The sequence below is a fragment of the Nerophis ophidion genome, linkage group LG24 (genome assembly GCF_033978795.1).
Source record: "Nerophis ophidion isolate RoL-2023_Sa linkage group LG24, RoL_Noph_v1.0, whole genome shotgun sequence".
Lineage (NCBI taxonomy): Eukaryota > Metazoa > Chordata > Actinopteri > Syngnathiformes > Syngnathidae > Nerophis > Nerophis ophidion.
Genome location: NC_084634.1, coordinates 14,294,079 through 14,309,697, shown reverse-complemented (window position 1 = coordinate 14,309,697; position 15,619 = coordinate 14,294,079). Strand labels below are relative to the sequence as shown.

The 15,619-nt window shown below is 34.0% G+C and overlaps 1 long non-coding RNA gene across 3 annotated transcripts in view; it reads right to left on the bottom strand.

Moving 5' to 3' along the window:
• LOC133542218 (uncharacterized) overlaps positions 1-11,960 on the bottom strand; it is a 114,787-nt gene extending 102,827 nt beyond the window's left edge. For all 3 annotated transcript variants that reach the window (XR_009804094.1, XR_009804096.1, XR_009804095.1), the window contains exon 1: positions 11,600-11,960. This is a non-coding gene — a long non-coding RNA (uncharacterized LOC133542218). The remainder of the gene's footprint in view (positions 1-11,599) is intronic.
• Positions 11,961-15,619: the final 3,659 nt, after the last annotated feature.

Genomic DNA, 15,619 nt, shown 5'->3' with positions numbered 1-15,619 from the left:
GTTCTTTTTTAAAATGTTTTATAAATGTCTAATGAAAATGTCAGTGAGGGATTTTTAATCACTGCTATGCTGAAATTATGACTAATGTTGATACTGTTGTTGATAATATTCATTTTTGTTTCATTACTTTGTGTTTGTTCTGTGTCGTGTTTGTGTCTTCTCAATTGCTCTGTTTATTGCAGTTCTAAATGTGTTGCTGGGTCAGGTTTGGTTTGGGAATTGGATTGCATGGTTATGGTATTGCGGTGTAGTGGTTTGTTGGATTGATTAAAAAAATTAAAAAAAACATTTTACATTAAAAAAAATAAAAAAATTTTTTTTTTTTAATGAGAATCGATTCTGAATAGCACAACGTAAACGATTCGATTCGTATTCGAATTGATTTTTTCCCACACCCCTAATATATATATATATATATATATATATATATATATATATATATATATATATATATATATATATATATATATATATATACACGCATGGATCTACATCACACACACACATACAGACGCATGGTGTGTTGTCGCCATGCGTCTATATGTATGTATGTATATACAGGTACATACTATATATACATACATATAGACGCATGGCGACAACACACACACTAATTATTAATTACTGGTCGACTTAAAAAGTGCTGCACTTTCCGGTACAATTTCTTAAATTTTGATTCGCGGAAAGTATTATCGATCACAAATACTGCAATTTCCGATATCAGGACTCCCGGGTGTTATAGTTTTGGTCATGGCGAGCAATAAACCCAAGAAGCGAAGCTTCATTGGAAGGTGGCTTTAAGAGCCACTTTTCAGCAAATATCTCACTTATAAAGATGGAAAGATGTTTTGCTCGCCATGTAAACGGACTAAGAAAAAAAACACCTTTACGACCGGGTGCACGGATTTTCAAAGATCCAGCCTCAACAGGCACCAATAAACACCCTCCAATTTGGGTCCCTAAAGTTCCGATCTATGACGAGGCCTTTCATTTGTTACAACTCATTTTTTGTTTTGCACAAAGCCAAGCAGACATCCACCATGCTAGTAACACCCCTTAACATGATAGCACCTCACTCACCCCACATTCCGCCATTCTTAAAGGGGAACACACAGCTTATGGCCAATGGCAAAACAAAGATGAAGTGCAAAAGGCATTGAGTGCCACTCTATTAAATGACATTGAAACTAACTTGCCAAAGTTTACGTTTGTTGGCATTATTTGCCATGAAAGTGGAGATGTGGCGTTTTTTAGACAACTGATGATCCACATACAAGTGAGAATAATCAATTAAATTTGTCATATGCATGTATACCCTGGCACACCCTCATTCCATCCATTTTCTACTGCTTGTCCCCATTATCATCATTTCATGATGAAGCAAAAAAATCTACACTTTTATGCTGAAATAAATACTTATTTACATCCATCTAAAGTGTTCGTGAGCCCATGTGGTGATATCCTCTAAAGATTGATGTCGGTTTTTAATATAGTGCCGTCTGAGGGATCGAATGTCACGGTCACATAGAGTGATTTCTCCAGATTCTCTGAACCTTTTGATGATATTATGGACCGCAGATGTTGAAATCCCTAATTTTCTTGCAGTTGCACTTTGAGACACGTTTTTCTTAAACTGTTTGACTATTTGCTCACGCAGTTGTGGACAAAGGGGTGTACCTCGCTTCATCCTTTCTTGTGAAAAACTGAGCCTTCTATGGGAAGCTGTTTTTATACCCGATCATGGCACCCACCTGTTCCCAATTAGCCTGCACACCTGTGGGATGTTCCAAATAAGTGTTTGATGAGCAATCCTCAACTTTATCAGTATTTATTGCCACCTTTCCCAACTTCTTTGTCACGTGTTGCTGGCATCAAATTCTAAAGTTAATGATTAAATTTGCAAAAGAAAAAGTTTATCAGTTTGAACATCAAATATGTTGTCTATATAGCATATTCAACTGAATATGGGTTGAAAATGATTTGCAAATCATTGTATTCCATTTATATTTATATCTAAGACAATTTCCCAACTCATTTGTAAACAGGGTTTGTATATATATATATATATATACATATATATATATATATATATATATAGACACATGGGGACTAGACACACACACACACATATATATATATATATATATATATATATATATATATATATATATATATATAGACACATGGGACAACACACACATATACGTTCATATAAAAACACACACACATATACATACATATAGGCACATAGGGACAACATACATACATACACACACACACACACACACACACACACACACACACATATATATATATATATATATATATATATATATATATATATAGACTCAAGGGGACAAAATACACATGTATATACACATTCATATTGACACATGGGGATAACACACACACACACACATATAGATACATACATACATACACATTATATATATATATATATATATATATATATATATACATATATATACATACATACATACATACATACATACATATATATATATAGACACATGGGGACTAGACACACACACACACACACATATACATATATATATATATATATATATATATATATATATATATATATATATATAGACACATGGGACAACACACACATATACGTTCATATAAAAACACACACACATATACATACATATAGGCACATAGGGACAACATACATACATACACACACACACACACACACACACATATATATATATATATATATATATATAGACTCAAGGGGACACAATACACATGTATATACACATTCATATTGACACATGGGGATAACACACACACACACACATATAGATACATACATACATACACATTATATATATATATATATATATATATATATATATATATATATATATATATATATATATATATACATACATACATACATACATACATACATACATACATACATACATACATACATACATACATACATACATATATATATATATATATACATACATACATACATACATACATATAAACACATGGGGAAAACACACACACATATAAACACATATAAACACATGGGGACAACCCACACACACACATGTATACATATGGACACATGGGGACAACATACACACATATATACATACATATAAACACATTAGGACAACAACACATATACATACATACATACAGACACATGGGGACAACACACACATATATACATACATACATAGACGCATGGATGTACATCACACATATATACATACATATAGACACATGGCAAAAACACACATACACACATGTACATACACAAAAGCATGGCTGTACATCTCACACACACACACATATATATACATACATATAGACACATAACACACACACACACACACACACACACACACACACACACACACACACACACACATCACACACTGCGGCGGAGATCTAAGTAATTCAGCAGAGAGTGACACTTTCACGGTCTAATTAGCCCCACTGCTGCAGTCAACACGTCCCAATGACCCTCCAGTCCTACTTGCTCGTTAAGTATGGATGATGCCTGTGGCCGGGCGCCGCTCCTGCATCAGGACCCAACTCGTCACAGGAGAAAGTCTCCCGAAATGTTACGAGTGGTCGCCACAGTTCGAAGAAAACAAACCTCTCTCCCCTTGGGGACGACCTGGGACCCTTTTGGGTCTTTTTATTGCCTCTGAGGATGACATCATACAAAATAATTTTCCTCTCAAAATGTGCACTGTGCGTTCTTTGCCACGTTATTTTTAGCCTGAGCTATTGAGTAAGTATACACTGGAGTTCCCTGGGACCCTTTTGTCCCCCATTGACTCCCTTTTACAATGGCCATGTTTCCATGTGCTGTAAACATGTTATTTTATAATACTTTTTCTATGAAAACCAAATGAATACAAGAATTTCCCTTTGAAATATGTGCAAATCCTATTAGAGGTGTAATCTGACCCTTCAACGCCTGGCACTGTAAAGTACCATACATTCATATTAGACCAGAGTCCCCAAATGGTTCCCACTGAGGGCCACAGACTGATAAATAAAAGGATGTGGTGGCCATTTTGGTAGTTTTCCTCTCAAAAACAGTACAATATTTAGAATTTGTTTTCCAAAGAACTGGACAATGCAATTTCGGTAGAAATAGTCTGTGTAGAGCCAAAGCCAAAGGAAAATCCTAACAGTTAGAATGCTGGGCAGGTAGTAACAGAGTAACAAAAAATATGACTCATAGGCTCCAGCATCCCCCACCATGTCAAAAAGGGACAAACAGTAGAAAAAGGATGGATGCATGTGTTTACTTGCTCACACAGGGTTTCTGCAAGTATCAGCAAATCTAGTTTAATGATTTTCTAATGCCGTTTTAACGCTGTTCAAGCCAAGACGGCATTTCTTAATAGTGGTAGCAGCAGCTGTCATCAGAAGTTGCATTGTTGTCAAATAAATTTGCCACCATTAGCTGTAGCCTGCCTTTAATGGCCAAATTGTGATTAGCTAATAGCAAGTGAGAAATAACATTGCATTGTTTTTGTAGTGCATTTGGACATCAAATGTAAGGGTTTTTGATGCAAGTTAAGTATGACTCAGGTGAGCACCTACAAATTTTGCTAAAAAAAACAAAAAAACAGCTTACTGATGTTAGCATGCTAACAGGTAACATTTATCAAGTAACAAAATATTTAATGCTAATGACTGTGATCGTGCCGCATGAAGCACCAAAATATATTTGTATTTACTAAATTTGTAAAAAAAAAAAAAGCCAGGCTAATAACATTAGCATGCTAACAAGTAGCATTAGCCAAGTAACAAAATAGTTGACGCTGAGGTGTGCAACAGCAAAATTTGTAAAAAAAAATAAAATAAAAACAAAAAGCTAGCATGCTATTACAATGCTAATGATTGTACCGCATCAAGCACCAAAATATATTTACATTTACAAAATTTGTGGAAAAAGCCAGCCTAATAACACTAGCATGCTAACAGGTGACATTCGTCAGGTTACAAAATAATTGACACTGAAGTGCGGCACTGCAAAATTTGTGAAAAAAAAAAAAAAAAAAAAAAGCTTGCATTCTAATAATAGAATGCTAATTATTGTGTTGCATCAAGTACCAAAATATATTTATATTTACAAAATTGGTGAAAAAAAACAGCCTAATTACATTAGCATGCTAACAGGTAATATTTGTCAAGTTACAAAATAGTTGACGCTGAGGAGTGGAACTGCAAAATTTGTAAAAAAAAATTAATACAATTAATAAAAGCTAGGATGCTAATATTAGAATGCTAATGATTGTCGCACCAAGCACCAAAAAATATTTCTATTTACAAAATTCATGAGAAAAGCCAGCCTAATGACATAAACATGCTAACAGGTAACATTCGCAAAGTAGCAAATAGTTGACACTGAGGTGTGTCACTGCAAAATTATATTTTAAAAAAATGCTAGCGTGCTATTATTACAATGCTAATGATCGTACCGCATCAAGCACCAAAAATATTTAGATTTACAAAATAAAATATAAAAAAGCCAGTCTAATAGCATAGCATGCTAACAAGTAACATTCGCCAGGTAACAAAATAGTTGACGCGTAGATGTGTAACTGCAAAATTTGTAGAAAAAAATAAAATACAAAAAATAATAAGCTAACAAGTAACATTCGCAAAGTAACAAATAGCTGACACTGAGCTGTGTCACTGCAAAATTTGATTTAAAAAAAATGCTAGCGTGCTATTATTACAATGCTAATGATTGTACCGCATCAAGCACCAAAAATATTTCCATCCATCCATTTTCTACCGCTTATTCCCTTTTGGGGTCGCGGGGGGCGCTGGCGGCTATCTCAGCTACAATCGGGCGGAATGCGGGGTACACCCTGGACAAGTCGCCACCTCATCGCAAAATATTTATATTTACAAAATTAAAAAAAATAAAAAGTCGGCATAATACCATTAGCATGCTAACAAGTAACATTTGCCAGGTAACAAAATAGTTGACGCGTAGGTGTGTAATTTGTAGAAAAAATAAATAAAAAATAAGCTAGCATGCTAATATTACAATGCTAATGATTGTACCGCATCAAGCACCAAAATATATTTATATTCACAAAATTCATGAAAAAAGCCATTCTTTTAACATTAGCATGCTAACAAGTAACATTCGTCGAGTTACAAAACAGTTGACGCTGAGGTGTGTAACTGAAAAATGTGTTTAAAAAAAATAAAAGCTAGCATGCTAATATTACAATGCTAATGCTGGTGCCGCAGTCCGTTAAAAAAATGAGCGAAGGGCCGCACATTGGACATCCATTTTAGACGATTAATTGCTTTGAATCTGCCAACAACTTAAAATAAAAACGACGTTGGTAATGACATAAGATTTCAAAATATTGTGCGTGGATGCAGGAATATGGCATAGTTAGTTTTTGGCGTAAAAAAAAAGGCTTTCTTTGACAAAAAGGGCAGAAAACAAAGAAAAAAAACGTCATATCGGCAGATAAATCTGAAGGTAATCTAGAGATTTAAGCCATGAAATAAAAAAAAAAAAATGACATATGACTAACTTTTAAGACTTTCAGGTCCCCGCGACATTTACCACAACCAAAGGGTTAAGGTGTTTTTTGAAGGCGATAAAGACTGAAGGAATGCTGTGAAGAGATGCTGCATAGCTGGGGAAGAGAAGGCAGCCTTTGATGGCTTGATGGAGACTTTCCTCTCCCTCTCTCCTGCAGCAAGCTGTGATCAAGCCAGGCCTTCAATCCCTCCCTTCTCTCTCTCTCAGCAGCTGGAAGGCTCCCACAGCAGGGTGCCCCAGATTCAAAGGCCACCTACCCGCTCCCATTGCTTGCAGCATCTCCACGCTGGAGCTCTGCCGACATCTTGTGGACACAAGTTGTACTGCAGCAAAAGTAGCCTACAGTGAGGCACTGGCTATGGATGTGGATTTATGTCTTTATTACACGTTTTTTTTTTGTTGAAAAATGCATTTATCTAACTGTTTTTTTTCCATAACAAATTATGTTGAGAATGTTATTAAATAAAACGTATTGTATATAAATTTAGTGCAGAAATATTTGTTGCTTCTAAACTCAAGACCCACTTCCAGAAAATTAAGACGGAAGCAATCCATCTTGAGTAAAAACCAGCCAATAAGGGGAGTTTCAAAGCAACAAATATTTCTGCACAATTTTTTTACACCACATTTTTACACATTATTCTTTTCTGCACTGAATTTTTTTTTTTAGTTTTTTTATACACTTAATTTTTTACAAACATTTGTGCATTAAATTTTGTACACTGTATTTTAATTTATACACTAACTTTTTTGCACTTAGTATTTTTGTTATGGATTTTATTTTACACTGAATTTTCAATCGACTACATGTTTTAACATTTTTTATACACAAAAATGTTTGCACACAATTTTTGGCAGTGCATTTTTATACACTGAATATTTCTGCACTGAATTTGTTTGTTTTTAATACACCAAACTTTTTGCACTTTTTTTTTCTGCACTGAATTTTTTTTTAGTTTTTTGTATACCAATTTTTTACACTTTTTTTTGCACGGAATTTTTTACACTTTTTTACACTTTTTCTGAACTGATTATTTTTTATTTTTTTCATACACTTAATTTTTACACAGTTATACCCTGATTTTTTTTACAATGTATATTTATGCATACACTAGCTTTTTTGCACAGAATATTTCGCAATGTTTTGTTTTTTTTACACCGCATTTTCAATCGACTGCGATGAGGTATCGATTTGTCCAGGGTGTAAACTGCCTTCCGCCCGATTGTAGCTGAGATAGGCACCAGCGCCCTCCGCGACCCTAAAGGGAATAAGCGGTAGAAATGGATGGATGGATGGATTTTCAATCGACTACACGATTTAACAATTTTTATATACAACAATTTGTGCACTGAATTCTTTTGCATGGCATTTTATACACAGAATATTTCTGCACAGAATTATTTTACAATGTTTTTTATACACCAAATTTTTACACACTTTTTTTTCTGCATTGAATTTATTTTTAGTTTTTTTATCCACTTAATTTTTACACATATTTCTGCACAGATTTTTTTTACACTGTATTTTTTTTTTATACACTAACTTTTATACACTGAATATTTCTGCACAGAATTATTTTACAATGTTTTTTATACCCCAAATTTTTACACTATTATTTTTCTGCACTGAATTTTTTTTTTTACAGTTCTTTTATACACTTAATTTTTACAAACATTTCTGCACTGAATTTGTTTATGTTTTTAATACACCAAATTATACAAACTATTTATTTTTGCACAGATTTTTTTCCAATGTTTTTTATACAACAAATTTTTACAAACTATTTTTCTTATGCTCTGATTTTTTTTTCTCACATTTTTTTTATACACATTTCTACACTTAATTTTTTACACTGTATATTTATTCATACACTGACTTTTTTGCACTGAATATTTCTGCAATGGATTATTTTCACACTGAATTTTTAATCGGACACATTTTAACACTTTTTATATACAAACATTTTTCCAATGATTTTTTTTGCATTGCACTTTTATACACTGAATATTTCTGCACTGAAGTTATTTTTTATACACCAAATTTTTACACACTATTTTTTTCTGCAGTCATTTTTTTTACAGTTCAATACACTTAATTCTTACACACATTTCTGCAGTGTATATTTATTTATACAGTAACTTTTTTTCCACTGAATATTTCTGCAATGGATTTCTTATAATGAAATTTCAATCGACAACATGTTTTAACACTTTTTGTACACAAACATTTTTCACTGAATTATTCTGCAATTATTTATTTACTCTTTTGCACTGAATTTTTAAACTATTTTTCATAAACTGAATATTTCTGCAGTGATTTTTTTTATATGGAATATTTCCGCACTAAATTAAAAAATGTACATTAGCAAACTAATTTTCTAAACATATTTTGCTCCTTGCACATTTTTTCAATGAAATTGTCAGCATAATTTAATGTATAAAAATTATGTTACATAAAATCAAATGTAAAAAAAAAAAAAAAAGAAGTTAGCGCCCCCCCCCCCCCAAAAAAAAGGGAATAAGCGGTAGTAAATGGATGGATGGATTTTTTACACTGAATTTTCAATCGACAACATGTTCTAACACTTTTTGTACACAAACATTTTTCACTGAATTTTCCTGCAATAATTTTTTTAGTCTTTTGCATTGAATTTTTAAACTATTTTTCATAAACTGAATATTTCTGCAGTGATTTTTTTTATATGGAATATTTCCGCACTAAATTAAAAAATGTACATTAGCAAACTAATTTTCTAAACATATTTTGCTCCTTGCACATTTTTTCAATGAAATTGTCAGCATAATTTAATGTATAAAAATTATGTTACATAAAATCAAATGTAAAAAAAAAAAAAAAAGAAGTTAGCGCCCCCCCCCCCCAAAAAAAAGGGAATAAGCGGTAGTAAATGGATGGATGGATTTTTTACACTGAATTTTCAATCGACAACATGTTCTAACACTTTTTGTACACAAACATTTTTCACTGAATTTTCCTGCAATAATTTTTTTAGTCTTTTGCATTGAATTTTTAAACTATTTTTCATAAACTGAATATTTCTGCAGTGATTTTTATATTGAATATTTCCGCACTGAATTAAAAAATGTACATTAGCAAACAAATTTTCTAAACATATTTTGCTCCTTGCACATTTTTTCAATGAAATTGTCAGCATAATTTAATGTATAAAAATTATGTTACATAAAATCAAATGTAAAAAAAAAAAAAGGAAGTTAGCAGCAACCCCCCCTCCCAAAAGGGAATAAGCGGTAGAAAATGGATGGATGGACGGATTAATTTTTTACATGGGCGGCATAGCTCGGTTGGTAGAGTGGCCGTGCCAGCAACTTGAGGGTTGCGGGTTCGATTCCCGCTTGTGCCATCGTAGTTACTGCCGTTGTGTCCTTGGGCAAGACACTTGACCCACCTGCTCCCAGTGCCACCCACACTGGTTTAAATGCAACTTAGATATAGGGTGTCACTATGTAAAGCGCTTTGAGTCACTTGAGAAAAGCGCTATATAAATATAATTCACTTCACTTCACACTGAATTTTCATTCGACAACATATTTTAACACTTTTTGTACACAAACATTTTTCACTGAATTTTTCTGCAATTATTTTTTTTTGTCTTTTGCACTGAATTTTTAAACTATTTTTCATAAACTGAATATTTCTGCAGTGATTCTTTTTATATTGAATATTTCCGCACTAAATTAAAAAATGTAGATTAGCAAACTAATTTTCTAAACATATTTTGCTCTTTGCACATTTTTTCAATGAAATTGTCAGCATAATTTAATCTATAAAAATTATGTTACATAAAATCAAATGTAAAAAAAAAAAATAAAGTTAGAACCAGCCCCCCCCCCCCCCCATTTTAGGGGGCTAAAATGGAATAAGCGGTAGAAATGGATGGAGGGATGGATTAATTTTTTACACTGAATTTTCAATCGACAACATGTTTTAACACTTTTTGTACACAAACATTTTTCTGCAATTATTTTTCTAGTCTTTTGCACTGAATTTTTAAACTATTTTTAAACTGAATATTTCTGCAGTGATTTTTTTTTATATTGAATATTTCCGCACTAAATTAAAAAATGTAGTTTAGCAAACTAATTTTCTAAACATATTTTGCTCTTTGCACATTTTTTCAATGAAATTGTCAGCATAATTTAATGTATAAAAATTATAATACATAAAATCAAATGTAAAAAAAAAAAGGAAGTTAGCACCAGTGTGTGAATGTTGTCTATCTGTGTTGGCCCTGCGATGAGATGGCGACTTGTCCAGCGCCCTCCGCGAACCCAAAAGGGAATAAGCGGTTGATAAATGGATGGATGGATATATAATATATATTTGAAGCGAAATAACGAGAACTACAACACGGCTCAGTTTCATTTTATATTTTACAAACAAAATTGAAAATCATCAGTTCACAGAAATAAAAAGATTTATCATAAACACACGTTTTTCATATTCTGACACCGGAACCGGAAGTTGACATCTCAAGACTAAACCGCGGGCTGAATTGCATTTATGTTACGTTAATATAAAAGTTTTTGTGTCAAACTTTAATGTTGTTTATATAGGTGTTCGACACCAAAAAAAAACAACGCGTTGTTTTCCTATTTTATTGTGTTTTAAAAAATAAAATAAAATAAATCAATCGGTTGTTTTAATTCAATGATCAAAACATACATTGACCCAGACTTAACACTACGGTTACTTTTCACAAAAACAAAATAAGAGCTATTGGTGCATATTATCAGAAAAATATCATGAATTTAACTAAATAACATCATTTAAATAAGTAGCTAATTGCTATTGGGATACAATGTCACTTCAGTCTCGCCATGGCGACTTTAAAGCCAAGAGCTCGACTTCCGGAGCTTTTTTTGTATTAACATGTTTTTAAATTAGGATATTCGACACTTGTTGACACATTAGAATTGTAAAATTGATTCAAACATTGCCTTCAGTGACGAAAATGAAAAGAGCTAACTTACCTGACACGCCGCCTGTGGGGAGGCCATATCCTGGGCAAGTCACGTGACTCACGACAACCAATCGTCTTAGTCACGTGGTTTATGACAGCCGGTCCAAAATGTTTGATGTGCCGCCTTCATTTGAAATGACTTAATTAGTACGCATAAAGTTCCATTTTTACCCAAACTTTTTCCACTGAGGGCCGCCTACTGAAAAAGTAAAACATTCCGGGGCCATTTTGATATTAAAAGCTTTTATAACTTCGACAACATAATAGATTATTTTCCTTGAGGGCTCCCCTTACAATTGGTGGCAATGAGTGGGAAAGGTCTCGATCTTAAAAATGTTAAAAATAATTCTTATTTATTTAGTTGTATTATTAATATTATTTAATGCTTACATCTCTGGATTAATTTCAGGTATATCAGTCAATATGACTTAACAAAAACTATTTTATGCCCTTTTTGTAAAAAAAAACAACAAAAAACATGACAAAAACACGAAATATGGAATATTTTACCCCCAAAACAATTTGAAAATAGAATATTTGATGTGAAGTAACTAGAGCCTTAAAAACACCAGTGATTTCCATCCATCCATCCATCTTCTTCCGCTTATCCGAGGTCGGGTCGCGGGGGCAGCAGCCTAAACAGGGAAGCCCAGACTTCCCTCTTCTCAGCCACTTCGTCTAGCTCTTCCCGGGGGATCCCGAGACATTCCCAGGCCAGCCGGGAGACATAGTCTTCCCAATATGTTCTGGGTCTTCCTCGATGTGGAGGAGCAGCGGCTTTACTTTGAGTTCCTCCCGGATGGCAGAGCTTCTCACTCTATCTCTAAGGGAGAGCCCCGCCACACGGCGGAGGAAACTCATTTCGGCAGCTTGTATGTGATCTTAACCTTTCGGTCATGACCCGAAGCTCATGACCATAGGTGAAGATGGGGACGTAGATCGACCGGTAAGTTGAGAGCTTTGCCCTCCGGCTCAGCTCCTTCTTTACCACAACGGATCGGTACAACGTCCGCATTACTGAAGACGCCGCACCGATCCGCCTGTCGATCTCACGATCCACTCTTCCCTCACTCGTGAACAAGACTCCTAGGTACTTGAACTCCTCCACTTGGGGCAGGGTCTCTTCCCCAACCCGGAGATGGCACTCCACCCTTTTCCGGGTGAAAACCATGGACTCGAACTTGGAGGTGCTGATTCTCATTCCGGTCGCTTCACACTCGGCTGCGAACCGATCCAGTGAGAGCCGAGGATCCCGGCCAGATGAAGCCATCAGGACCACATCATCTGCAAAAAGCAGAGACATGATCCCGCGGACACCAAACCGGAACCCCTCAACGCCTTGATTGCGCCTAGAAATTCTGTCCATAAAAGTTATGAACAGAATCAGTGACAAAGGACAGCCTTGGTGGAGTCCAACCCTCACTGGAAATGTGTCCGACTTACTGCCGGTAATGCGGACCAAGCTCTGACACTGATCATACAGGGAGCGGACTGCCACAATAAGACAGTCCGATACCCCGTACTCTCTGAGCATTCCCCACAGGACTTCCCGAGGGACACGGTCGAATGCCTTCTCCAAATCCACAAAGCACATGTAGACTGGTTAGAGAAACTCCCATGCACCCTCAAGAACCATTGCCGAGAGTACAGAGCTGGTCCACAGTTCCACGACCAGGACGAAAACCACACTGTTCCTCCTGATTTGTATTTCATTATTATTATTTGAGCAATGTGTTAAAAAAAAAAAAAAAAACACAAAATCATTGGGGACCCACTCATACAAAGTGTTAAAAATAAGTTTTACATTTAATTTTTTTTACTCTCAATGCTAAAAATCTCCAGGTAAGTTATTCTTAAAAAAATCACCTAATTAAATATTTAAACACAGTCTTACTGTTCAAACTGTGTGTAATGTTACAGTGGCCAAAAAAAAAAAAGATATATTCCTGTTAAATAAAACCTCTGCCTTGTTTTTAATGAATACTTAGGCCTCTACGTTACTGTATTTTAGTGTTGGTCATCAATGTGGTACTTGAATAGCCAAGTTGTATCTGAGGTTTCGCTTAGTGAAAAAAGTTTGAGGACCACTGCTCGAGATCAACTTCAGATCTATCCGTTGATGTTTTTAAAAAAATATTTTTTATGGCCTTTTTGTCAAAGAAAACTTTCATTTTGTATAACACAACCACACTAAATATGCAATAGTCCCCCCTAAAAATTGTTCACTGTGGCATATTTGATGTGACATAATTGGAGCGTTGAATAGGTCAAAAATGTGTAACAATGATTTTGATTACATATTTTCGATTGATGCCTGTTTAAAAAAACAACAACCTGCATGGCAGCTGTGTTATAAGAGTTTACGTATCATTTTTTTCTTGTTACATTACACCCGTTTGATCTTATATACCACAATTTATAATTTTTATTATTTTTCAAAGTATTTTTAGAATGTGCCGCGAGTCGTTAAGAAATTACTTGCGGGCCGCAGATGGCCTTCCGGCCACACATTTGGGCACCTCTGGTTTAAATCATGCTTCACATTTCTGCTTTTATTAGACATGCTTTGATGTTTGTAATGTTATACATTGGTTAACTTATAGAGTTGAGACTCAACCATACTGTACACATTTTTTTTAATGTTTGCACTAGAGTCACTAATCACACAAAATCACATGATAGCTAGAAACATGTTTTATTGGCTGTACATGTCACGTTTTTCTTTTGACCTGTAATGTAGAAAATGATTTAGTATATATATATATATAGTTTTAATTTTCCTGAAGGAACTCTCCTGAAGGAATCAATAAAGTACTATCTATCTATATATAGTAAATATATATGTATATACAGTGTATATATATATATATATATATATATATATATATACACACACACACATATACATACATAAAATGTTTTCACAAGTGTATGTAATTATATATATTATATACATATAAACACACATATACACACACATTTATACACATGTATGTGTATGTATATATATATATATATATATATATATATATATACACACACATTTACACTATGTATAACTTTATATGTCCATCCATCCATCCATTTTCTACTGCTTATTCCCTTTGGAGTCGCGGGGTGCGCTGGTGCCAAGCTCAGCTACAATTAGGCAGAAGGCGGGGTACACCCTGGACAAGTCGCCACCTCATCAAAGGGCAGAATATATATGTGTGTATACTAATGTATACAGGTATAAACATTGTATATACAGTATATATATATACATATTATAATACATAACATACATATATATGTATGTAAATATATATTATATACACACGTATATATAGACAATGTATAAATTGATATACATATAAAGACGTGCATGTGTATATATATATATATATATATATATACACATATGTATGCACACATTTAATGGGAAATATGTGTATATTTGTATGTATGTATATATATATATATACATATAAAAACGTATGTATATATATATATAAACTTATGTGTATATATATATATATGTATATATATATCCACACACATTATATATTTATATACATACACACAATATATATATATCCATCCATCCATCCATTACCTACCGCTTATTCCCTGTCGGGGTCGCGGGGGGCGCTGGCGCCTATCTCATCCATCCATCCATCCATTTTCTACCGCTTATTCCCTTTCGGGGTCGCGGGGGGCGCTGGCGCCTATCTCAGCTACAATCGGGCGGAAGGCAGGGTACACCCTGGACAAGTCGCCACCTCATCGCAGGGCCAACACAGATAGACAGACAACATTCATATATATATATATATATATATACACACACACACAGATATATATGTATATGTATACTTATATATACACACACATATATATATATATATATATATATATATATATACACACACATATTAGTATTAAAATGATTTGGCAAAAAGATGTGAATTTTCTGCATCAGAATCGCTGGTTTGTTTGCTCTTGTTACGTTGCAAGCACATTCATGGGTAATATTTGTGGAGACAAAGCA